Source organism: Ursus americanus, chromosome 8 (genome assembly GCF_024610735.1).
Source record: "Ursus americanus isolate L20-20 chromosome 8, mUrsAme1.1.p, whole genome shotgun sequence".
NCBI classification, from domain to species: Eukaryota; Metazoa; Chordata; class Mammalia; order Carnivora; family Ursidae; genus Ursus; species Ursus americanus.
Genome location: NC_142134.1, coordinates 47,685,864 through 47,710,434, shown reverse-complemented (window position 1 = coordinate 47,710,434; position 24,571 = coordinate 47,685,864). Strand labels below are relative to the sequence as shown.

General features: G+C 37.1%; 1 non-coding gene across 1 annotated transcript; it reads right to left on the bottom strand.

Moving 5' to 3' along the window:
* Window positions 1-19,075: 19,075 nt before the first annotated feature.
* LOC148109580 (signal recognition particle RNA) lies at window positions 19,076-19,373 on the bottom strand. Its single transcript, XR_015725619.1, has one exon.
* Between the last annotated feature and the right edge of the window lie 5,198 nt (window positions 19,374-24,571).

Genomic DNA, 24,571 nt, shown 5'->3' with positions numbered 1-24,571 from the left:
GTAGGATTCTTTTGAGTGAATGCAGAGCTCCTTGTAATAAGATCAGAATCAACTGGTAGCAGAAGTGGGAGAGTAAAGCTATCTCATATATCTTCCTGTGAATTGTCATGAATAGGCAATAGAACTACCTTAGTATGGACATACCTCACTGTACCAGTCGGGGTTCTCCAAAAATCCAGGCCAGTTGTGTGTATATACATGAATACACACACACACAGACACACACACACACACACACAGAGAGAGAGAGAGAGAGAGAGAGAGAGAGAGAGAGAAATAGGGAAGAAAAGGGGGGAGAAACAGGGGGCAGAGGGAAGAGAGATTATTTTTCTTTTAAGGAATCGACCCAAATGTCTATGAAAGCTGGCCAATCCAAAATCTCTAGATGAGACTGGCAGAATGAAAACTCAGGAATTGATGCTGCAGTTTTCAGGCTGAATTCCTTTTTCCCCATGAACCTTCAGGTTTAGCTCTTAAGGTCTGCAACTTGTTGGATGAGGGCCACAATAAGAGGTTACGTTAAAGGCAACTGGTTGTAGATGCTAACCACGGCTACAGAATACATTCATTGCAACATCTAGATTAATGTTTCTGGTAGATACCAAGGTACCATAGATTAGCCAAGTCGATACATAAAACTACCACATTCACCTCTCCTTTTTCCCTTGAGAGAAGCTGTTTTATGCACAATGATCACAAATTCAAATTTTATTGTATTTTAAAAAAAGACTTATTTATTTTAGAGAAAGCAAGAGAGCAGGGGGAAGAGCAGAGAGAGAATCTCAAGCTGACTCCACACTGTGTGGAGCCTGACATGCATCTCCATCTCACGACCCTGAGATCATGACCTGAGCCGAAATCAAGCGTTGGACACTGAACTGAGCCACCCAGGCACCCCTCAAATCTTGTTGTCTTTCAATACTTAATCATGAGTCATTAAAAAATTGTCCTTTTAATACCATTTTTTTGCCTGGAAGAAATGTCATCAGGCAAAAGTTACATTAGGGAACTTAAGCTCTCTGAAATTTAGTTGTTTTAATAAGATGAGAGATGATAATGTAAATATAAATAAATATAATAAAACTTGTATATGAAACATGTATTGTTAACATTATAGTGTTTTATTTGAAGAAATGAGAGACACATTTAAGAAACTTCAGGTGGTATGGAAATACAAGGAGTTATACAAAATCTTGAGACTGTTTTTTGTCTTTTTTGGTTTACTTTTTGTTTGTTTTTCTTCTTGCTCTGGCATTTTGCAGAGCCAAAAATCTGAAAGTGGGCTTTCTGCCACATCAACTAAGCCTTCCAGATCCCGCATGAGGTGCCCAAACATTTCATCTGAAAGAGAACTTTCAGTAACCAAGATGCTGTTTCAGCTCTTTAAAAAGTAAAGTCCAGGGAATTGATGTTCATCTAGGTTTGGCTTTCTTTCCCACATTTAATGCAGTAAGGGAAATAGAAAAGAGAACTGCATACTCCAGCCTCAGTTAAATTGGAACTATATGAAACCTCAACTGTTAAATAAAATGAAGGGTTTTCAAAATCAATGAAATAATACAGTGGTAAAAGGAAGCTGTATAAAGGAGGTGCTGCCAGTTTCAGACCCCAGAAAATGTCACAGGTACTCTTTTACATGTAAACCTTCCACACAGACACACAGGACTTTCATAAACTCTGGGTTAGTGTTTTGTGTTTTTTAAAATTGTCTTTTATTTTTTATTTTATTAAAACTTTATATTTAAAGCATTTGTAGGTTCAAAGCAAAATTGAAAAGGTACAGAGATTTCCCATATACCCTCTGCCCCCACATACCCACAGCCTCCCCATTACCAACATCTCCCACCAGAGTGGTGCATTCGTTACAATTGATGAACCTATATTGACATATCACAATCACTCAAAGTCCGCAGTTTATATTAGGGCTTGCTCTTGGTGTTTTACATTCTATGGGGTTGGACAAATGCATGTATTATATAATATCATACAGAATATTTTCATTGCCCAAAAAATCCTCTGTGCTCTGCTTATTCATCCTTCCTGCAACCCCTACCCCTGGCAACCCCAAATCATTTTACTGTCCCCGTAGTGTTTCCCTTTCTTGATTGGTATTTAGTTGGAATTATGTGGTATGTAGCCTTTTCAGTTCACTTAGAAATACACATTTAAGGTCCTTCCATGTCTTTTTGTGGCTCGATAGCTCCTTTCTTTTCACCACTGAATAATGTTCCATTTTCTAGATATGCTACTATTTATCTACTCATCTACTGAAGGACATCTTTTTTTTGCATTTATGAGTAAGACTGCTGTAAACATCCACATACAGACATTTTTTATGGACATAATTTCTCAACTCTTTTGAGTAAGTACCAAGCAGTGCCATTGTTGGATCATATGGTAAGAGTATGCCTAGTTTTACAAGAAACCTCCAAACTATCTTGCAAGGTGGCTGTACCATTTTGCATTCCCACCAGAAATGTATGAGTTCCTGTTGTTTCATATCTTTGACAGTATATGGTGTTCTTGGTATTCCAGATTTTGGCCATTTTAACAGTTGTGTACTAGTAATTCAATGTTGTTTTAACTTGAGTTTCCTTAATGACATCTGATATAGAACATCTTTTCGTGTGCTTATTTGCCACCTGTGTATCTTCTTTGGGGAGGTGTCTGCTAATGTCTTTAGCTCATTAAAAAAATCAGATTGTTTTCTTATTGTTGAGTTTCAATAGTTCTTTTTATATTTTGGATAACAGTCACTTATCGGAAGTGTATTTTGCAAATATTTCCTCCTAATCTGTGGCTTGTCTTCTCATTCTCTTGACATTGTCTTTTGCACAACAGCAGTTCTTCATTTTAATGACATTCAGCTCATCAATTATTTCATTCATGGGTTGTGACTTTAGCATTGTATCTAAAAATTTATCACCATACCCCAAGTCATCTATGATTTCTCCTATATTATCTTCTAGGAGTTTTGTAGTTTTGTGTTTTACATTTTGATGTATGATCCATTTCATCTTAATTTTGGTGAAGGATGTAGAGCCTGTGTCTGGATTTATATTTTGTGTGTGGATGTCTTGTTGTTCTAGCTCCTCTGTAAAAAAGATTATCTTTTCTCTTTTGGTTGCCTTTACTCCTTGGTCAGTAATCAGTTGACTATTTTTATGAGTGCCTATTTCAGAGCTCCTATTTTGTTCCATTCAACTATTTGTCCATTCTTTCACCACTCTGTTTTGATTAATATAGCTTCATAGTAAGACTTGAAGTCAGGTAATGTCAGTCTTCCTTCTCCTTCAATATTGTGTTAGCTATTTGTTTTGCCCCCCACATAAACTTTGACATCAGTTCGTCAATATCCACAAAATAACTTAATGGTTGTGTTTTTTGTTTTTTGCTTTTTTTGGACTTCTTGGATTCTATAGATCAAGTTAGAAAGAATTGAGCACTTGGGAATATTGATTTTTCTGAGAATATGGAGTATCTCTTCATTTATTTAGTTCTTCTTTGATTTCTTTCATCAGAGTTTTATAGTTTTCCTCATGTAGGTCTTATAGATATTTTGCTAAATTTTTACCTAGATATTTCATTTTGGGGGGTGCTGATGTAAATAGTATTATGTTTTTAATTTTAGATTTCACTTGTTCATTGCTGGTATATAGGGAAGTAATTGGTTTTGTATGTTGACCTTGTATCCTGAAACCTTGTTAAAATAACTTACAAGTTACATGAGTTTTCTTGTTGATTCTTTGGGGTTTTCTACATAGATGATTATGACATCTATAAAGAAAAACAGTTTTATTTCTTCTTTCTCAATCTGTATCCCTTTTGTTTCTATTTCTTTTGCATTAATACAGACTTAAAGTATGATGTCTAAAAGGAGTAGTGAGAGGGGACATCCTTGCCCTCTACCTGATCTTACTGGGAAAGCTTTGAGTTTCTTACCATCAAGTATGATGTTAACTACAAGCCTTTTTTGTGCAGATATTCTTTATCAGGTGAGGAAGTTACCCTCTATTTCTAGTGTTCAGAGAGTTTTTATCGTGAATGGGTATTGGGATTTTTTCAAATGCTTTTTCTGCATCTGCTGATATAACCATGTGATTTTTATTTCATTTTTAGGCTATTAATGTGATGGGTTTTATTAACTGATTTTTGAATGTTGAGTCAGCCTTGTATACCTGAGATAAATATCACATGGTCGCAACGTATAATTCTTTTTATACATTGTTGGATTGGATTTGATAATATTTCATTGAGGATTTTTGCATCTATATTCATGTTAGAGATTTTGGTCTGCAATTTCTTCTCTTGTAAGATATTTGATTTTCGTATTAACATGACCCTGGCCTCATACAATGAGTTAGCAAGTGCTGTGTCTGCTTCTATCTTCTGAAAGAAATTGTAGAGAATTAGTATAATTTCTTCCTTAAATGTTTAGTAGAATTCACCAGTGAACCTATCTGGACCTGGTGCTTTCTGTTTTGGAATATTATTAATTATTGATTCAATTTCTTTAATTGATACATACCTATTAAGATTGCCTATTTTAAAAAAAAAGAGATTGCATACTTTCTTCTATGTGATTTTGGCAAATTGTTCCTTTTAAGCAATTGGTCTATTTAATCTGAGTTATCAAATTTGTGGGCAGAAGATTATTCATAGTATTCCTTTAAATGCCCATAGGAATTATGATGTCTCCTCTTTCATTATTGGTATTAATAATTTGTTATTTATTCTTAGTGTGACTAGAGGCTTACCAACTTTATTGACTTTTTTTGTTTCAAAGAACCAGCTTTTGGTTTCACTGATTTTCTCTGTTGATTTCTTATTTTCAGTTTCATTGATTTCCACTCTAATCCTTGTTACTTATTTTCTTCTGCTTAATTTCAATTTAATTTGTTCTTTTTCTAGATTCCTAATGCAGAAACTTAGATAATTGATTTTAGTGTTTTTTTTTAAGTGTAGGCATGCAATGTTATGTGTTTTCCTCCAAGTACTCCTTTCATTGCAGCCCATAAATTTCGAAAAATTGTGTTTTCATTTACATTTAGTTTGAAATGTTTTTAAATTTCTCTTGAGATTTCTTCTTTGACCCATGTTATTTAGAAGTAGGTTATTTAAATTCCACGTATTTTTTTTTCCAGTTATCTCTGTGTTACTGATTTCCACCTTCATTACATTGTGTTCTTAGAGTACACATTGCATTTCTATTCTTTTACATTTGTTAAGGTGTGTTTTATGGCCTAATGTGTGGTCTGTCTTGGTGAATATTCCATGTGAACTTGAGAAAAATATGTATTCTGCTGTTGTTGGACAAAGTAGTCTATAGATGCCAATTATATCCAGTTGATTGACACTGTTATTGAGTTGAACTATGTCTTTACTGATTTTTTCCTGCTAGATTTGTCCATTTCTGAGGCAGAGCTCTTGAAGTCTCCAGCAATGATAACAGATACATCTGTTTTTCTTTGAAATTCTATTAGTTTTTGTCCCATAAAGTTTTAATGCTCTGTTAGGAGCTGTTTTGTTTTTTGTTTTTTCCGCATGAGAAGCAATGTTTACAGAGCCAAATGATAAATATCTTTACAATCTTTACATTAAACAATATGTTAGGGAAGTAGGGGTTGCTGAGAGTTGTGCATGCAATCAGTTTATAGTTGTCATACTTACTTGCGTATGTTAAGTATGGTTTAAAAGAACATACTTAGCACAACATTTTGAAATGTTTAGAACATTTCTGCCTGCTTGGGCTCTCATCTATTTGATGAGAGTTTTAAAATAAATCCAACAAAGTCGTCACATGAGATCTACCAAAGTACTCCAAAATAAAAATAGGAAAAGAATACATATACACACGCATGTGGCCATGCACACAAATGCCCCAAATAGATTAATAATACCATCATGAAAGAAAAATGTTGTTCCCACCGATCAGATGTTCCCACAACCAAATACCTCACTAGGAATAAAAGTAAAAAGGAAAAACGAAGTAAAATTATTTCTAATATGAGAAGACAAATATATATAGAAAAGCTTTCCAAAGAGAGGACAAAATAATAGATGTCTATAAAAACAAGACTACTTTCTAAAAAAATGAAAGCTGAATTAAGATGAGCATATAATAGAATAAATATGGCTGAAGTGATAGTAATAGACTTTGTCTTTGTCCAGGTACTGTAAAAAATAGAACCTAAGGTAGGGAAAGGGGGTAGGGAGATGTGCTAATACTTTACTAAAATGTGTTTTCCAGAGTAGCGAGAACACAAAGAGTTCAATAATTAGAGAAAGCAAATGTATGATGGTGAATTACCGAGTTTCACAGAAATTACAGCTGGTTGTTTGGGTGGATAGGACATCTACAGAAAGGCTGTATGGGACTGCTATGACTCAGAACATTCAGAGGGGAAGGAGGAGAGAAGTTCATGTGCTGGTTTTTTTTTTCTTGTTTTTTTGTGTTTTTTTCTTTCTTTTTTTTTTTTTTTTAATTTTAATCTTCCTCTTCTTATTGGCCAAATTAGGCCCATAGAGTGTTTACTCTCTTTCATTCTGGTTTGTGCTTCATGACTCTACTAAGAAGTTTGTGGGAAAGCCAGATCCCATGTCTTATGATACAGCACTTCATTTGAGTCTGAAAGGGCTGGAAGAAACCAGAGCTTCCACAAGTGAGTCTAGTATGTTGGGCTTGGATACTGACACTTTTTCAGCTCTCTTTATAGTTGTAGAGATGGAGACTAGCCTTCTTCTCAGGGGATGATGAAATAAAGAGAGGCATTAATAGATGAATCAAGAAGCCAAAGGCTGGAAGGCAGGCAAAGCCAGATAAACATGAGAGACTCATACAATGTATCCAAAGAAGTAATCCCTTTCACTACTGATGTCCAGTATCCTCTATGGTATCTGATCTTATACAAATATGAGAAAGTAAGATATTCTTAGTTCATGCCTGAAAGGAATAGTAAAAATCCAATGCTTCTTGCTAGTAGTCAGTTGTAATGCCCTAAGAAGGCTTAAAAATGGTTAAAACAAGCAAACAAAAATGAACAGCAAAGTAAGATCTTCACTTCTGCAGCTCTCCAAGGCCTATATTTATAGGCCTATACTACCTCTACCTCCACCAAACATTCTGGATTCTCTGAAATCAACCTAGCTTCTTGAAGTTATTTGCCTGATAGGTAGTAACCTTCTCCAGGATGTCTGAAGCTTTAGTGGCCTGCCTCTTGTAAGGTTGCACTTGATGAAATTGCCCCATCTACAGTTATCACTGAAGTTAGAAAGATCAAGAGATAACCTAATGAACGTCCTAAATTCCAGGTGTATATCTTCCTGCCCTCTGTGTACTAGCAATCCTAGTTCCTCATGGTAATTGGGGCTATCATCCCAGGTACAGCAATGACTTCATTCTTTACCCTCTGGTTCCCTAGTGTTAGTTACAGATTAAGGTTCAGCCAAGCTCTCTCTGTCTTCCCTAGCTAAATTATCCAACCTTCACATCTCACCACTATCCCAAGAAACTAGAATCTCATGTGTGGAAAGAATGCATTTTCAAACAGAAAATGTTCAGGAAAGGAACCCATTTAATTCTGTCACTTGTTAGCAGACCTGTATATTCTGGTGATACTGCATCATATTCTGATCATTGATAACAGTGACTAGTTTCACCTTGCAGAAGAACACTCCAACAATACAAGATGTCCTTGAGTGGTTTCTTAGTTGTACATTCAATATTCTATTCAGTCATTCTATCAGGTCAGCTTTAGAGTGATGGCACACATGGTTAAGGAGCCCATTGTTTCATCTCATGGTCTGAAGCAACCTGTAAAGATATTATACCAAAAATGAGGCAATATGTAAGGCCTTTGGTAGTATTTTTCCTGGAGATACTATAGGCAGAGAAGATAGACTTATATTTGTAATATGAATCATTTTGGTTTGTTAGAATCACTATCCCCTTTAGGATGGAATGTAATCAACAAGTCTCCAAATACCTGTCTTGAGAATTCAGCATCTATCTCTCCCTATAACAAATGGGGCACCCAGCAGGGTAGTAGCTAGATTAGCCTTCATGTAAAAGGGCCATGTTGTTGGTTCCACATATATCCTCCATCCCTCCCACCATGGGTTAACTTAATCGATTAACCGTGTAAGCAAGACAGAAGCTAGCTAAGTCATTGTCTTCACTTGGTCACTGAGAGCATCCTCTGAAGTAGAAAGTTTTTTAGGGTAATTGGCATGAGACACAACTGGCAATCTTTATGGCCTCTTCAGCCTCAAAACTCTATGCTTCCAGTTTTTAAGTCTTCATTCCTGATCTCTGATCAACCAGTCAATTTAATCACCAGAGTTTGGTGTATATAACTCATTCATATTTTTCTACAGGTGAAACTCATAGCTTTGTCTATTGGAAGGATTTCCCTTCAACACTGTTTTTAGGGACCCTAGTCAGTGGGAGCTCTAATATGGTAGAAGTCTGTTTTTCACTAGTGTAAACATCCATTTATTGGTGTAAGAATTAGACGGTCATCATTTCCTTGTCTATCAACTGGTCATTGGAAATGGCCCCCTAGCCCATAAGTGTGAATTGAGAGAAAGGCTTTGTTGCATCAGTTAATAGGTGACATTGAGCCTAAACTATCTGTTAGAGCCCAATACAGAATGCGGTGCTTCACTTATAAAATGTGATACTTCTATGCCTGTCCAACTTTGTACTTCAGTGGTTCCAATGATGGCTAGATCATGATGGGCAAATCATGTTGTTATATCTTGTTCCATTCCAATTTCTCAATCTTTACTAGGATGTAGTACCAGGCCAAGAGCATTTTTTCCAAATAGTGCATAGTTGGCTATCAGAGGGATTTCTTTACTCCCAAACCCTAGAGATATGTGCTCCAACTATCATGTTAGGGTTTACAAAAGACTTTACACATGATTCTTAATCAACAGAGTTACATAAACTAATATCTTATTTGCTAGGCCATGTGGCAAAAAGACAGGACAGCTTTCACTAGAGCATGAACCTGCCACAGAACTCTTTCCTGCTTTGGATTTTACTTGAAACTGGCAGCCTTCTGTGTCACCAAATAAATAGATTATAAGAATATTCCCAAGTATAGCATGTGTTTGCAATTTCACTAAGCTCTTTGACTCTTTCATGATGGTAAGAGTTATGGGGCAGAGAGTGGGGAGCAACAACTTGTCTTTTACCTTGATGGTGATGTCAGATCTTGATGTTACCTTGATGGTCATGACTCAGACCACTGGACTCAGAAACTATACCAGTGTCTCATCTAAGTCATCATAGAGATTATTCCTATACCCTGGCACATGTGTGTCTTACAAGGACATCTAGTGCCGTAGGAAAAAGGTGAATGAGGGGGGCCTGACTGGTTCAGTAGGAAGAACATATAACTCTTGATCTTGGGGTCATGAATTCAAGCTCCATGTTGGATATAGAGTTTACTTTTTTAAAAGTTACGTATCCACTTCAGAGGATGCTCTCAGTGACCAAGTGAAGACAATGACTTAGCTAGCTTCTGTCTTGCTTACACGGTTAATCGATTAAGTTAACCCATGGTGGGAGGGATGGAGGATATATGTGGAACCGACAACATGGCCCTTTTACATGAAGGCAAATCTAGCTACTACCCTGCTGAGTGCCCCATTTGTTATAGGGAGAGATAGATGCTGAATTCTCAAGACAGGTAACTTTAAAAAAAGTTTACTTTTTTTTAAAAAGTTAAGGAAAAAAAAGAGGTGAATGATATAAAGAGTACTAAGAATACAAGTGACTCTTAAATATGAAAAGATTTTTAACCTCATTTACAAGAAGAGAAATGCAAATTAAAATTATACCTTGATACTATTTTTTATCTTTCAGATTATTAAGGAACAAAAAGTCTCTTCTTTAGAAAGAGGGAGAAACAGACTCACATATTGCTCAAGTATAAATGAGAAAAATGTCTATGACAGTCAATTTAGCATATCTATCAGAATTTCAAATGTATGTGCCCTTTGTCCTAGCAATTTCTTTTCTTAGAATTATCCTACAGATAATTATGCATTTGAGAAAAATGACATATGTAAAAAAATTATTAAGCAAGACTGTTTATAATTAGCAGATTGACAAATGATTTAACAGTGGGCTGGTTAGATAATGCCGTTCAATGGATAGAAAAAAAATGATATAGATCTTTACTGATATGGAATGAAACCCAAAATTTATTTTTAAGTGGAAAAAGCAAGGTACTGAACAATGTATAATGCATTCTACCATTTTTGTTTGCCTTTGTGTTTATGGAGAATCTCTGAAACCATATTTGAGACTTATTACTTTTTAAAAGTGGCTTCCTCCTGGGTGGGAAATTGAGTGTTTCTATGACAAGGACATAAACACAACTTTTTTTTTTTTTACTATATACTTATTTATTCTTTTTGACATTTTTACTATATATTTACTATATATGTACTATATATTATTTATTTTAAAAATCAGTATAAATTCTACCTAATTCAAATAAAATGTTCACTCATATCTAATTCAAAACTTCCCCCCTCCCTCTAGCTTAGATCTAAGCAGAGGTGTGAGGACTTGTAGTAGGAGAGAGGGGAAGATCTGCTTTTCATCTTCCCTTTATTTTCTCCCACTTGCTGCTGGGTAAATAAAAATAAAAATAAATTGAAAGTCTTATTTTGAAGAATGGGAAAATACATATATTATTGCTGGAGTTTTAATTTGTTAAAATGACGGGAAAACAGTTTGCCCATATGATGAATTTTGTTGAAATCTGGTAGAGTCAGTTCTTACTGGAGTTTGGACATTACTGATATGCTGCTGTAGCAGTTAAGACTCTAGCTGTTTCATTACTCAACATGGGCAATTACTTAAGCCATCTCCTGTGAGATGCCTCCTGTGCTCCTCAGAGTAAAACTAAGTGTTGTAACAAATAAACCCCAGGATTTAAGTGGTGAAATAAAATATAATCTAATTTCTTGCTCATCTAATAATCTAATGGAGATATCCCTAGTCAGTGGGATTTGGGAATGAATGAGGAGTTTTGGTATGTAGTCATTAAAAGGCTGTCAAAAGTGCTTCCCTTTTCAACATGAAACTTCTTGAGATTTCTTAGGCATCACTGTACGTCCAGTGGAAGAGGGGGAAACATGGTGGCTTGCAGTATTGAAAAATGCTACAGGTCAGACCTGGAAATGGAATGCACCACCACGACTCTATGTCATAGATCTGAACTCAGTTTAATAGGTACATATTAATGCAAGTACAGATGAGAAATGTGGTCCTTCACTGGTCATCAGATTTCCATCGACATTCCTATACTATTGAAAGTCAAGTATAAAATTTTGGGGCCACTACTTGTTTCTGCCATATATTCCTCATCAATTTCCCATGTCATTTGCATCCTACATCCCTTATTGCTAAAGGGGTAGCATTGCCTTTGCCTTGTAGGATACTCTTAGGTGAGGCATATTAAATATGACTTAAGTTTGGCTACCTTTTCTTTGTTCAAGGGAATCTTAAAATCATTTTCAAGTGGGAAAGAGACACCAGCCTCTTTCTTTATATCCCTTACTCTATAGTAAATGGCAAAGTATTCCAAGAATTCTTGGTGTAATCCACCCAAATGCATCCGGTGGGAATTCAAGGTTCTCTGGCTAGATAAGTATCAAAGCTAAAATATTGCTGACACTGAATCAACATTAGTAATATAAGAGAGTTATTGTGGAGTGGTGCATGGTAAAATGCTTATGAAAGTTAAAAGGGAGAGGAAGCAGGATTGGGCCAAAACCTTTGGACACTGAAGCAGATCTGACATCTGTAAAAGGAAAGACTGCAGGAAGCAGGACTGAGTAGAGAAAAGCTCATACTGCTACGCAGATCTGTGAAAGTATGAGGCAATCTCATGGAGAGCACTAGAGCAAAGGTTGCCAGTTAATAGAAGCCAACATTTGTCCAAATGGCCAGACTCTAGTAACACACCATGGCCCATCATTGGTTGTGGCTAGACAAAAAACACATGGAGTCATCTTGAAATAAGAAGCGAACTTTCAAAGGCATTAACAGTTGAAGAGTGTCAGCAAAAACCTGAATGGAAAGTTCATTTTTGGAAGGAAGTTTGACCTGATAGTTGCATGGCTGCTTCACCTATGGGCACCAGACTTTTCCATTATTTCAGGTCACTTTAACTTCTTCCTTCCTTCCTTCCTTCCTTCCTTCCTTCCTTCCTTCCTTCCTTCCTTCCTTCAAGTTTTTATGTAAATGCTATGAGTAGTTCTCTTTATTACTTCTTACTGAACTTAAAGAGTATGGCTGATTCTTCATCCAACCAGCATCTCCATACTTCCATCCAACTTCATGGGCAAAGAAGAGGATATATCATAGTAGTTCTATTAGGAAGCAAACTTTTCTGTTTTAGGGACTCTCTTGATTCCTAAAGTCCTTCTAACATAGGATGAAAATGGCTGTTGAAGTTCTGGTCTTAGTAAAGTCTCAGGAAACTTCTAAACACAAAGAAAGAGGATGTTTGGTATCTACTTGGCCATTCTCCAATAATTTTGGCAAGAGTCAAAAAATGTGAAAAAAATCAAATAGGAGAAAATAGTAAAACTTATAATGGATTAATTCAAGATATCCAACACTTGGATAACTCAAGTCCAAAAAAGAAAAGATAAAATGGAGGGATGAAATAATAGAAGAAAACTTATCCAAATGAACAAAGAATATAAGTCTTCAGATGGAAAGGAGACCCTTGATGCCAGGCAGAATGAATTAAAGACCTATATACTAGGGATTTTTTTTTTTACTTTCTATGTAGATGATTTCTCAAATAACCTGGCCTTTAATTTCCTTGGTTTCTTTTCCTCCAATGAATTGACTCTACACCCTATTTCAGACACAACGTCCATGTTCATAGCATTAATATTTTAATGCACAGCTGCATTTCTCTAATAATTTTATTTTCAAGCACCCTATTCTATGGTCACAATCTCTTTTATCTTTTCAGTTACTGCCACTTTATAAAACACACTCGCATAATATACCCAAAATGCAATAAGTTTATGATGTTGATGGTCTCCAATACCATCTCCAGTTTTAGTAATTTTTTAGGAAGATTCATGGTTCTCAAGATACAGTCATGCTCAATTCCAAAACTTATTACAGCAAAAAGGTTACCAACCAAAATCAGCAGAGGGAAGAACACATGGGAAAAACTTTAAAGCAAATAAGGTGCACATTTTCAAGAGTCCTTTCCTAGTAGAGTTATGTAAAATGTTCTTAATTCCTCCAGCAATGAGTTGTGACAACGTGTGTGAAAGTTATTCACCGGAGATGGTCATTAGAGACTCATTCCCTAAGTATTTTGCTGGGGACTGGCCATGTAGGCGCTGTCTGCTTAGCATGTACCAAAATTTTAGACTGAGATAAGGAAAACAGATGTTGAGCATAAACCATATTATTTATACACACAGTTTAGAAAGAGTAAGCCATTTCTATCAGGGAATTATGTGCTCTGTCTTTAAATCCAAGCTCCCAGACTCCAGCCAAGATGCAATTTTGTAAATAAGATTTTCAAAGCATAGCAGTCAAAGGTCTGCTATGTTAAGTCTTTTTATTTGCACACACTAATACTTTTTTCATGTCCTCCACCCTGTTGCATCTTCATATTTCATCTTCCTGAAGTCAGAGTCTTTGGTCCATCATTATAATCACTCTTGTATACACCCTAAATCCCCTCTCTGCTTTCTACTTATGTGAAATTGGGAGAACAAATCATTATTAAATGCAAGTGTCTATTTTATTTCAACTGTGTATGGTAAGAGAAAGATACACAACCTTCACACTAAATCCATTATCAATGCACCTGTGTTTGCTGCGCCGGAATTCTAAATTCCTTAGTTAATTGATTCTCAAACCGTAGTCACTGAACACATGGGATTAGCACCACCTGGTAACTTATTAGGAGTAAGTTTTCAGACCTTACCACAGATGCAATGATTTAGAAACTCTGGAGGAGGAGCCAGAAATCTAAGATTTAACAAGCTTTTTGGGTGATGCTGATGCATGCCAAAGTTTGAGAATCACTGTTCTTGATCATTCATTTTCACAACCCCTTAAATATCTATCTTACATGTTCCCTCTTCAACCCAAATCACCAATGACACTGCTCCTGTCTTCTTTCTCCATGAATGGCCTTGCTTTTTATTTTACTGAGAAAATAGAAGTAATTAGAAAGCTTCACTAAGCTCTTTTTTTGCCCACACTTCTAACCCACGTCCATATTACTGCCTTTGCCCCATAATTAGAAAAAACTTCATATGATTCATTTGTGTCTGGATTTCATCCTCTCTGCCTAAGTATACAGTTGTCTTTCTTTCTTTTCAACATCAGTTCCCTTTCCACTGAATCATTTCATTAGCATTCAGATATGCTGTATTGTCTCAACAGCAACACCTTTACTTGATTTCTAGAAGACTCTATTTCAGTAATCCTCTTGATAGCAAATATGTAAAATGACAACATATGCTTGATGCCTGTAATTCCTTTCCTCCCATTCTAACCTACTCTATCTAAGCTTTCTCTCTATCATTCCACAGATGCAGTTCTTATAAAGGACACTAATGTTCTTTACCTTTCTAAATATAATGAGCAAATTTAACCTCATATCAGCAAAATTTTACAAGTTGATTCAAAGCCTCCATAATATTTTGTTTTTATTACTTAAAATATCTCTCATATTTCCATATGACGCACTCCCTTGCATCTTCATACCTCTGCTTAAATATAGCTTTATTGAGAAAGCCTAATAACAATAGCAAATACTGTAGACTGTCAGACACAATTTTAAGATTTTAGGTGATAATACTATCCCAATTTTGCTGATGGAGAAACTGAGCCACAGAGAGGTATATTAGTTTTTCCAAAGTCCAGGAAGAGTGGAGGCAACATTTAAACCCAGGCAGTGCTGCAATATAAACCATGATTGTAAGCCCTAAATCACAGTGGCTATAGTTTAAATAGATTCCCCAGACTCCCTATACTAATTAACTAACTTCACCCCTTGCCCTGTCTATCTTCCTCAACTTTCTTTGTGTTCCTGCATAGCCCTTATCATTACCTATGACACACAGTGTCAGGAGTTCATTGAAAGCTTGTTTTCACTTTGTTTTAGGTGCACAATTTAACTGCATTTCCTATAACCTCTCTTGCAGTTAGTTGGCCATGGAATTGACATGGCAGAAATTATGTGCATCACTTCTAAGCCTGGCATTTGATAACTTCCATGTGCTTAGAGGTGGATTTACTGTGAAACTAGTAAAACTTAATACTCAGGGATCTTACTTGATCCAGCTTCTTTTAGGACTCATAGAGGGCTCTAGACATGTGTTTACATTTATTTGTAAAAAATATTTTAACTATAATCCTTTAACAAACTGGTATCTTTCTACTCTGACTCCATCTCTCACATTTCACCTTTTGTTGTGTGAGGTTGGAGAGGTTGCATGTATTTTAGGATCTGAAAAGGGGAATATTGAATTAAGGTGATATGTGAATGGCTTTGGGAGAATATATTCACATGTTTTTCTTTTCTTCCCATCTATATTTATTGCTACCCATATATATAAATGGCTTTCAGGAGTTTGATTACCCACTGTGCCAATTCACTGAATGTCATGGTACAAAGATGAGGGGACAGGGGTCTTATCATGATATGACTGTGTCCCGTGGCACTCAGCATCAGAGTTATGTGGATGGAGGGGAAAAAAAGGTTTGAAATGCAGCGTTCCAAAGGTAGCCTATAAAAAATTATTCTAATGATCAGATATGTAAAATTAAATGAACAAGATTCCATTCTTATTGAAACTTAGTCAAAATGAATGTATTCTCTTGGTAAGATAATTAAAAGCAAGATACTCCCAAACATGGAAAGGAAAGGCAGGAAAATGAAAGTAATAATTATAACAAAAAAACGATGCAGTGTGTTGAGTTAAACCACTAAGATTTTGAGTTTTGTTAGAGCAGTTACTATTACTTATTATAATCAAATATAATATTTATCTCCTTATATATTTACTTTTTCCCATATGAGCTCCATGGCTGTAGTGTCTTTTGTTGTTTATTCACCATTTGATCTCTAGCAATTAAAATGGAACATGACAGGGGCACGCCTGGGTGGCTCAGCCATTAAGCTTCTGCCTTTGGCTCAGGTCGTGATCCCAGGGTCCTGGGATCGAGCCCCGCATTGAGCCCTACATTGAGCCCCGCATCGGGCTCCCTGCTCTGCAGGAAGCCTGCTTCTCCTTCTCACCCTCCCCTTGCTTGTGTTCCCTCTCTCACTGTGCCTCTCTGTCAAATAAAATAAAATAAAAAAATAAAATAAAATAAAATAATAAAATGGATCATGACACATAATAATTTTCCAGTACATGTTTTTTGAATGTGTAGATATATCATGGTGGTATTTTGGAATGCCAAAAATAGAATATTATAGAAATTTCCAGGGAAGAAAAATAATTAACAGACTTTTATTAAGGAACAACACCCAGAATAACTGACTTCTGATCAGACATGTAGACTACCACAAGACAAAGGAGTAACACTATTCTCTATTGCCTTGATGACAGATTACCACAAATTTGTGGCCTAAAACAGCACACATTTTTGTTTGTTTGCTTGTTTGTTTGTTTGAGAATTTCTGAGGGCCAGGAGTGTATTATGCCAAGTGCTACGCTGAAGGCTCATAGGACAGCAATCAAGGTGTTTCCTGGGGTTGTGGTTTCATCTGAGGCTTAAGATCCTCTTTCCACCATTGTTGCCAGAATTCAGTTCCTTGTAGTTGTGGGACAGAGACCTCAGCTGTTAGAGACAGTCTTCAGTTTTTTGCAACATGGCCCTCTCCAGAACATGGAAGTTTGCATCTTCGAGGTTAGCATGAGAGTATCTCATTGCTTTGAATTGATCTTCAGTGAACATCTTGGACTTTTTTTTTCTTTCAAGTTTTCATTTCAATTCCAGTTAGTTAACATACAGTGAAATATTAGTTTCAGGTGTACAATATAGTGATTCAACATTTCCATGTATCAGCCGGTGCTCATCATCACAAGGGCACTCCTTAATCTCCATCACCTTTTAACCCATCCCCTAGCCACCTCCCTCCTGTAACCCTCACTTTATTCTCTGTAGTTAGGAGTATGTATGCCTTTTGATTAGAGTGCTTAGTCCATTTATATTCAAAGAAATTATTGATAGATATGTATTTATTGCCATTTTATTACTGTTTTGTGGTTGTTTCTGGAGATTTTCTCTGATCCTTTATTGTCTTTCATATTTTGCTGATTTTTTTTAGTGGTATATTTGGACTTCTTTCTCTTTATTCTTTGCATGTTTATTAATGATTTTTGATATACAGTTACCATTAATTTTGTACATTACCTCTTCTGCATATAGCAATCTACACTAAGTTCATGGTTCTTAAGTTTGAATACATTCTTTTCACTCTTCTTTACATTTTAGATATATGTTATATTTTATATCTTTTTTGTGAGTTTGACTGATTTTTCACAAAAATATTCATTTTCACTCTGTTTGTGTTTCATGCCTTTATACTGTCACTTTTGATCTCTCCTTTCCACTCAAAGAGTCCCCTTTAATATTCTTGAAGGGCTGATGTGGTCATGAACTCCTTTAGTTTTTGTTTATCTGGAAAACTCTTTACCTCTCCTATTCTGAATGATAGCCTTGCTGGATAGAGTGTTCTTTGATGCATATTTTTCCCATTTAGCACTTTGAATAGACCATGCCACTCCTTTCTGGCTTGCCAAGTTTCTGTTGAAAAATCTCCTGGTAGCCTTATGGGTTTCCCCTTGTAAGTTAATGACATGATTAATCTTGCTCCTTCTAAGATATTTTTCTTTATCTCTTTATTTTACAAATTTAATTATAATATGTCTTGCTGTGGGCCTGCTTTTGTTGATGTTGATGGGAATTCTCTGTGCCTCCTGGACCTGGATGTTTGTTTCCTTCCCCAGGTTAGGGAAGTTTTCAGCTATTATTTCTTCAAATAAGTTTTCTTTTCTTTTTTCTTTTTTTTTTTAAAGATTTTATTTATTTATTCGACAGAGATAGAGACAGCCAGCGAGAGAGGGAACACAAGCAGGGGGAGTGGGAGAGAAAGAAGCAGGCTCATAGCGGAGGAGCCTGATGTGGGGCTCGATCCCATGACGCCGGGATCACGCCCTGAGCCGAAGGCAGACGCTTAACCGCTGTGCCACCCAGGCGCCCCTCAAATAAGTTTTCTGCCCCCTTTTCTCTCTCTTTTTCTTCTGGGACTCCTATAATACAAATGTTGGTATGTTTGATGGAAACACCGAATTCCTTAAGTCTATTCTCATTTTGCATAATTCTTCTTTCTCTCTTTTTGTTAGACTTCATTGTTTTCCATTATTTTGTCTTTAGGTCATTAATCCATTCCTCTGCTACTTTCAGCCTGCTATTCATTGCATCAAGCTTGTTTCTAATCTCATTTATTGTACTCTTCATCTCTGATTGATACTTTTTAATTTAATTTTATTTGGGGGACAGAGAGAGAGAGAGCGCATGAGCAGTGGAGCAGTGGGAGGGGCAGAGGGAAAGAATTTCCAGCAGACTCCCTACTGAGCATAGAACCCAATACAGGGTTTGATCTCATGACCCTAAGATCATGACCTGAGCCCAAATCAAGAGTTGGACACTTAATATATTGAGCCACCCAAGTGCCCCTGATTGATTATAGCTCTATTCTAAGGGTCTCACTGATATTTTCCATTCTTTTCTCAAGTCCAGTTACTATCCTATGGTCCTTGCTTTAAATTCTCCATCAGGCCTGTTACTTTCATCAGTTTTGTTTAGATCTCTGACTGTGGCTTTATCATATTCTTTCATTTGGGATAAACTCCTATGTCTTCTCACTTTATCAAAGTCTCTGTCTGCTTCTCTGTGTTAGTATAGCCAGTTATGTCTCCTGTTCCTGAAAGTAATTGCCTTATCAAGAAAAGGTCCTGTAGTACCTAGGACCTGAAGCTTCAGGGAGTGTCTCCAGTGTTGGCTGTGTGTGCTCTGCTGTTGTGTTCTGGCTAATCATAGGCATGATCCCGCTACTGATCAGGATGGTAGTTTTGACCTGCTCTGTTTTGTACATGGGCCATTTCACTCCTCCTTAGGCAACCCGGTGGCCCTCTGCTCTGGGGAGGTCACCATACTGAAGCCAAATTTAGTGTGGACAGCTGATTGGCATAGCACCGTATAGCCCAGAACTCCTAGGCTCAAGCAATCCTCTTGTCTCAGCCTCCCAAGTAGGTGGGACTATAGGTGTGCCACTGTGACTGACTCTGCTGTTGTGTTCTTGCTGCTCTGTCCTTCAGAGAAATCATTTGCAGAGGTTCTCCTTGCCTGCTGTGAGTAGTGCTTGGTCTCCGGCCAGAATGTGGTTTGTTTTGATTAGGTGTGCTCTGGCCTGTTTGTGAAATGAGAGATGTCACAACCTTCACCAGAACTGAGATCCTGCAAAACTCTGGTCAGGAGATATGGTTTGGGCAGGGGTTTGTGCTGATCTTCTGTGGGAGGGGCCTGCTGCAGTGGGACTAAAGCAAGCATGACTGAAAAGGGAGGTTGCAACAGAGTGCAGGGGCATGGGGCTTAGTGTAAGCAAGTTAGATAGCCAGTGTTGGTGCTACACTGCTTCCTGCAGGTGGCTCTGTGTTCATGATGAGGGACATTGGAGGGAAGAGCCCTGGCCAGCTCCTTTCTTCCTTGAGAGGTGTCTTCCTGGAAGCTGTTTCTCAGGGACACACTCTGAGAAGAGCAAATAATCTCCTTAATGTGTGCCCCAGGTGCTCTTCAGATCACTGTTTCCATACTGTATGCCCCTGGGTTGTTTGCCTGCCTTTTCTCCAAGAGCAGCACAGTGCCTTTTGGGCTTTATTCCAGCCAAGCCCGGTAACCTATATACCTCCAGACTTTAAGCCCCACTGGTTGTAAGAACTCATGAATTTCAGCCCCCAAGCCAGTGGCTGTGGGGAAATGTTCTTGTGTGTTCCCATATGTGCTCCTCTCTTTCTCTCTCTCACCCTTCTCTGACACCTCTGTAGCAGCCATGATCAGTTTCTCCCCTAAACCATATCTCTGCAATTCCTACCTTCTTTGATGTGGCCTCTTATCTCCCTTTAGTTACAGTTTGTTCTGTCAATCTTCAGGTTGATTTTGGTGTATTTAGGATGATTTGATAGTTAACTAGTTGTGTTCAAGGGAAGAAATGAACCTAGGGTCCTTCTACTCTGCTGCCATCTTCCTTCCTCTCATCTTGGACTTCTTTTAAAGGCCTTACCTGATATGGTCAGAGACATCCAAGATACTCTTTTATTTGATTAATTCAAAGTCTACTGAATCAGGACCTTAATTACATCTGTGAAATACTTCACCTATGCCCTATAACTTAATTATGGGACTGAGGTCCAATTATATTCACAAATCTCATTCATACTCAAAGAGAAGGGATTATACAAGGTAAGTACTCTAGGGGCTAAGAATCTTGGGGGACCATCTACAATTTTGCCTATCAAAATGCTTTCAAAAGAAAAAAATTTTTTTGAAAGATTTTATTTATTTATTCGACAGAGAGAGAGACAGCCAGCGAGAGAGGGAACACAAGCAGGGGGAGTGGGAGAGGAAGAAGCAGGCTCACAGCGGAGGAGCCTGATGTGGGGCTCGATCCCTTAACGCTGGGATCACACCCTGAGCTGAAGGCAGACGCTCAACCGCTGTGCCACCCAGGCGCCCCCAAAAGAAATTTTTTTTTAAACCTAGAATTCTATGGTCAGGCAAAATATCAGATATTTTGGACATGTAAATGTTTAGGAACTTTCCTGTGTGTGTCAGAGTTACAAATGTAGGCCTGATGTTGCTGTTTAGGAGGACATGCTTGTGGAGTTATCCTTGCATAATATTTGGGAACTTGTCTTTTGGAATATTCTTTATGTTACTCATTAATAAGGTTGTTTTTAATGCTTGGGACTGAACCCTGCTGTACCAAGATAACTAGAAGATGCAGAAATATGATTTGTGATAAATAACCTCTTTTCCTTCTGGGAGTCTGTAATTTTGGTATTTATGACTCAAGCAGAGAATGCCTTTGTGGCCAGCCTCTTTTATTTATTTATTTATTTATTTATTTATTTATTTATTTATTTATGATTTTTTATTATATTATGTTAGTCACCATACAGTACATCCCCGGTTTCCGATGTAAGGCTCGATGATTCATTAGTTGTGTATAACACCCAGTGCACCATGCAATACGTGCCCTCCTTACTACCCATCACCGGTCTATCCCATTCCCCCACCCCCCTCCCCTCTGAAGTCCTCAGTTTGTTTCTCATAGACCATAGTCTCTCATGTTTCATTCCCCCTTCTGATTACCCCCCCCTTTCTTTATCCCTTTCTTCCCCTACTGATCATCCTAGTTCTTATGTTCCATAGATGAGAGAAATCATATGATAGTTGTCTTTCTCTGCTTGACTTATTTCACTTAGCATTATCTCCTCCAGTGCTGTCCATGTTGTAGCAAATGTTGAGAACTCGTTCTTTCTGATAGCTGAGTAATATTCCATTGTATATATGGACCACAACTTCTTAATCCAGTCATCTGTTGAAGGGCATCTCGGCTCCTTCCACGATTTAGCTATTGTGGACATTGCTGCTATGAACATTGGGGTGCATATGGCCCTTCTCTTCACTACGTCTGTATCTTTGGGGTAAATACCCAGTAGTGCAATGGCTGGATCATAGGGTAGCTCAATTTTTAACTTTTTAAGGGACCTCCACACTGTTTTCCAGAGTGGCTGTACCAACTTGCATTCCCACCAACAATGTAGGAGGGATCCCCTTTCTCCACATCCTCTCCAACAATTGTTGTTTCTTGCCTTGTCTATTTTTGCCATTCTAACTGGCGTAAGGTGGTATCTCAGTGTGGTTTTGATTTGAATTTCCTTGATGGCTAATGATTTTGAACATTTTTTCATGTGTCTGTTAGCCATTTGTATGTCTTCATTGGAAAAGTGTCTGTTCATATCTTCTGCCCATTTTTTGATTTGTTTATTTGTTTCTCATGTATTGAGTTTGAGAAGTTCTTTGTAGATCTTGGATACCAGTCCTTTATCTGTAGTGTCATTTGCAAATATCTTCTCCCATTCCGTGGGCTGCCTCTTAGTTTTTCTGACTGTTTCCTTGGCTGTGCAGAAACTTTTAATCTTGATGAAGTCCCATAAATTCATTTTATCTTTTGTTTCTCTTGCCTTTGGGGATGTGTCATGAAAAAGGTTGCTTTGGCCGATGTCGTAGAGGTTGTTGCCTATGTTCTCCTCTAGAATTTTGATGGATTCCTGTCTCACATTGAGGTCTTTCATCCATTTGGAGTTATTTTTGTGTGTGGTGTGAGATAGTGGTCAAGTTTCATTCTTTTGCATGTAGCTGTTCAATTTTCCCAGCACCATTTATTGAAGAGACTGTCTTTTTCCCACCGGATGTTTTTTCCTGCTTTATCAAATATTAGTTGCCCAAAGAGCCGAGGGTCCATTTCTGGGCTCTCTATTCTGTTCCATTGGTCTATGTGTCTGTTTTTGTGCCAGTACCATGCTGTCTTTGTGATCACAGCTTTGTAGTACAGCTCGAAATCCGGCATTGTGATGCCCCCAGCTTTGTTTTTCCTTTTCAACAGTTCCTTGGAGATTCGGGGCCTTTTCTGTTTCCATACAAATTTAAGGACTGTTTGTTCCAGTTCTTTGAAAAATGTCCTTGGTATTTTGATCGGGATAGCATTGAAAGTGTAGATTGCTCTGGGTAGCATGGACATTTTAACTATGTTAATTCTTCCAATCCATGAGCATGGAATATCTTTCCATCTTTTTATGTCTTCCTCAATGTCTTTCAAGAGTGATTTATAGTTTCTAGAATATAGGTCCTTTACGTCTCTGGTTAAATTAATTCCAAGGTAACGTATGTTTTTTGGTGATATTTAAATGGGATGGATTCCCTAATTTCTCTTTCTTCGGTCTCATTATTCGTGTATAGAAATGCAACTGATTTCTGAGCATTTATTTTGTATCCTGCCACGTTACTGAATTGCTGTATAACTTCTAATAATTTGGGAGTGGCTTCTTTTGGGTTTTCCATATAGAGTATCGTGTCATCTGCAAAGAGAGACATTTTGACTTCTTCTTTGCCAATTTGAATACCTTTGATCCCTTTTTGTCGTCTGATTGCTGTTGCAAGGACTTCTAGTACTATGTTGAATAATAGTGGCGAGAGTGGGCATCCTTGTCGAGTTCCTGATCTTCAGGGAAAGGCTTCCAGCTTTTCCCCATTGAGAATAATATTTGCAGTAGGCTTTTCATAGATGGCTTTTATGAGATTGAGAAATGTACCTTCTATTCCTACACTCTGAAGGGTTTTAATCAGGAAAGGATGCTGTATTTTGTCAAATGCTTTTTCGGCATCGATTGAGAGGATCATATGGTTCCTGAGTCTTTTCTTGTTGATATGATGTATCACGTGGCCAGCCTCTTTTAAAAAACCCTGTATTGTGAGTCTCAAGTGGGTTTTCTGTGGAGAGAAAACTTGTACAAATATTACAACTTTTCATTCCTGGAGACAGAATCATATTTTTTGCAGCCCCACCATCCCCTAACCTGAGAGGGAAAACTTGGAGGTCTGTTCCTGATATCCTCCAGACTTCCTGATGTGTCTTTTTCTGTTGCTATATATCTGTATTCTTTCACTCTCATTACCATAAATCATTAACACAACTGCCTTTGAGTCCTGTTGTTCCTTCAAGTGAGTCACCAAACATGTGGTTGTTGTAGGTTCCCCAAATCACCTCCCATACTTATTATTATAAAAGAAAGTTACTAGAAGACGTACCCCAGAAAAATAGATTTACAATTCAAGACAGAGGAAAATGCATCCAGGAAACAGTAGATTAGATCCAAGTGTCAGTAAATACAGGTCTTAGGATGACAGCTGTGCATCAGCCTGAGAATAGTCAGTCTTATTTGGAGCCGATAAGTAGAGAAAGACCAAAAGTAAATATATGCTATAGTTGAGATTGTAAAAAATATAAGAATATAAGAAAATAAAATAGTATAACAAAAGTGAGACAATTGGCGAACTTTTAGAAAATGAACAAAAATTGTATAAAAAATGGCTCAATATGAGAGTAAAATGTGTTAGAATTTTAAATAATCATTAATGAATAAAAATTGTGTATTTTACCTTAATGATGGGAGCATCGTAGTTCATGTGGTTCTGGGGTTAATTACTTTGGATACATTAAAAAATGTGTTATTCTAGCATATTACTAAGTCTAATATTAGATTTTATATTTCATTAATAATGCAATGTTATTTCATCCCTTTCATTTTAATAGCTTTTGACTTAATGGACCAAACTACAAATTTTGGTAGTTATTACAGAACTGAAAATACATATTAAACTTCACTATGTACAAATAAAATATCAGTAGCAGAATTTAGG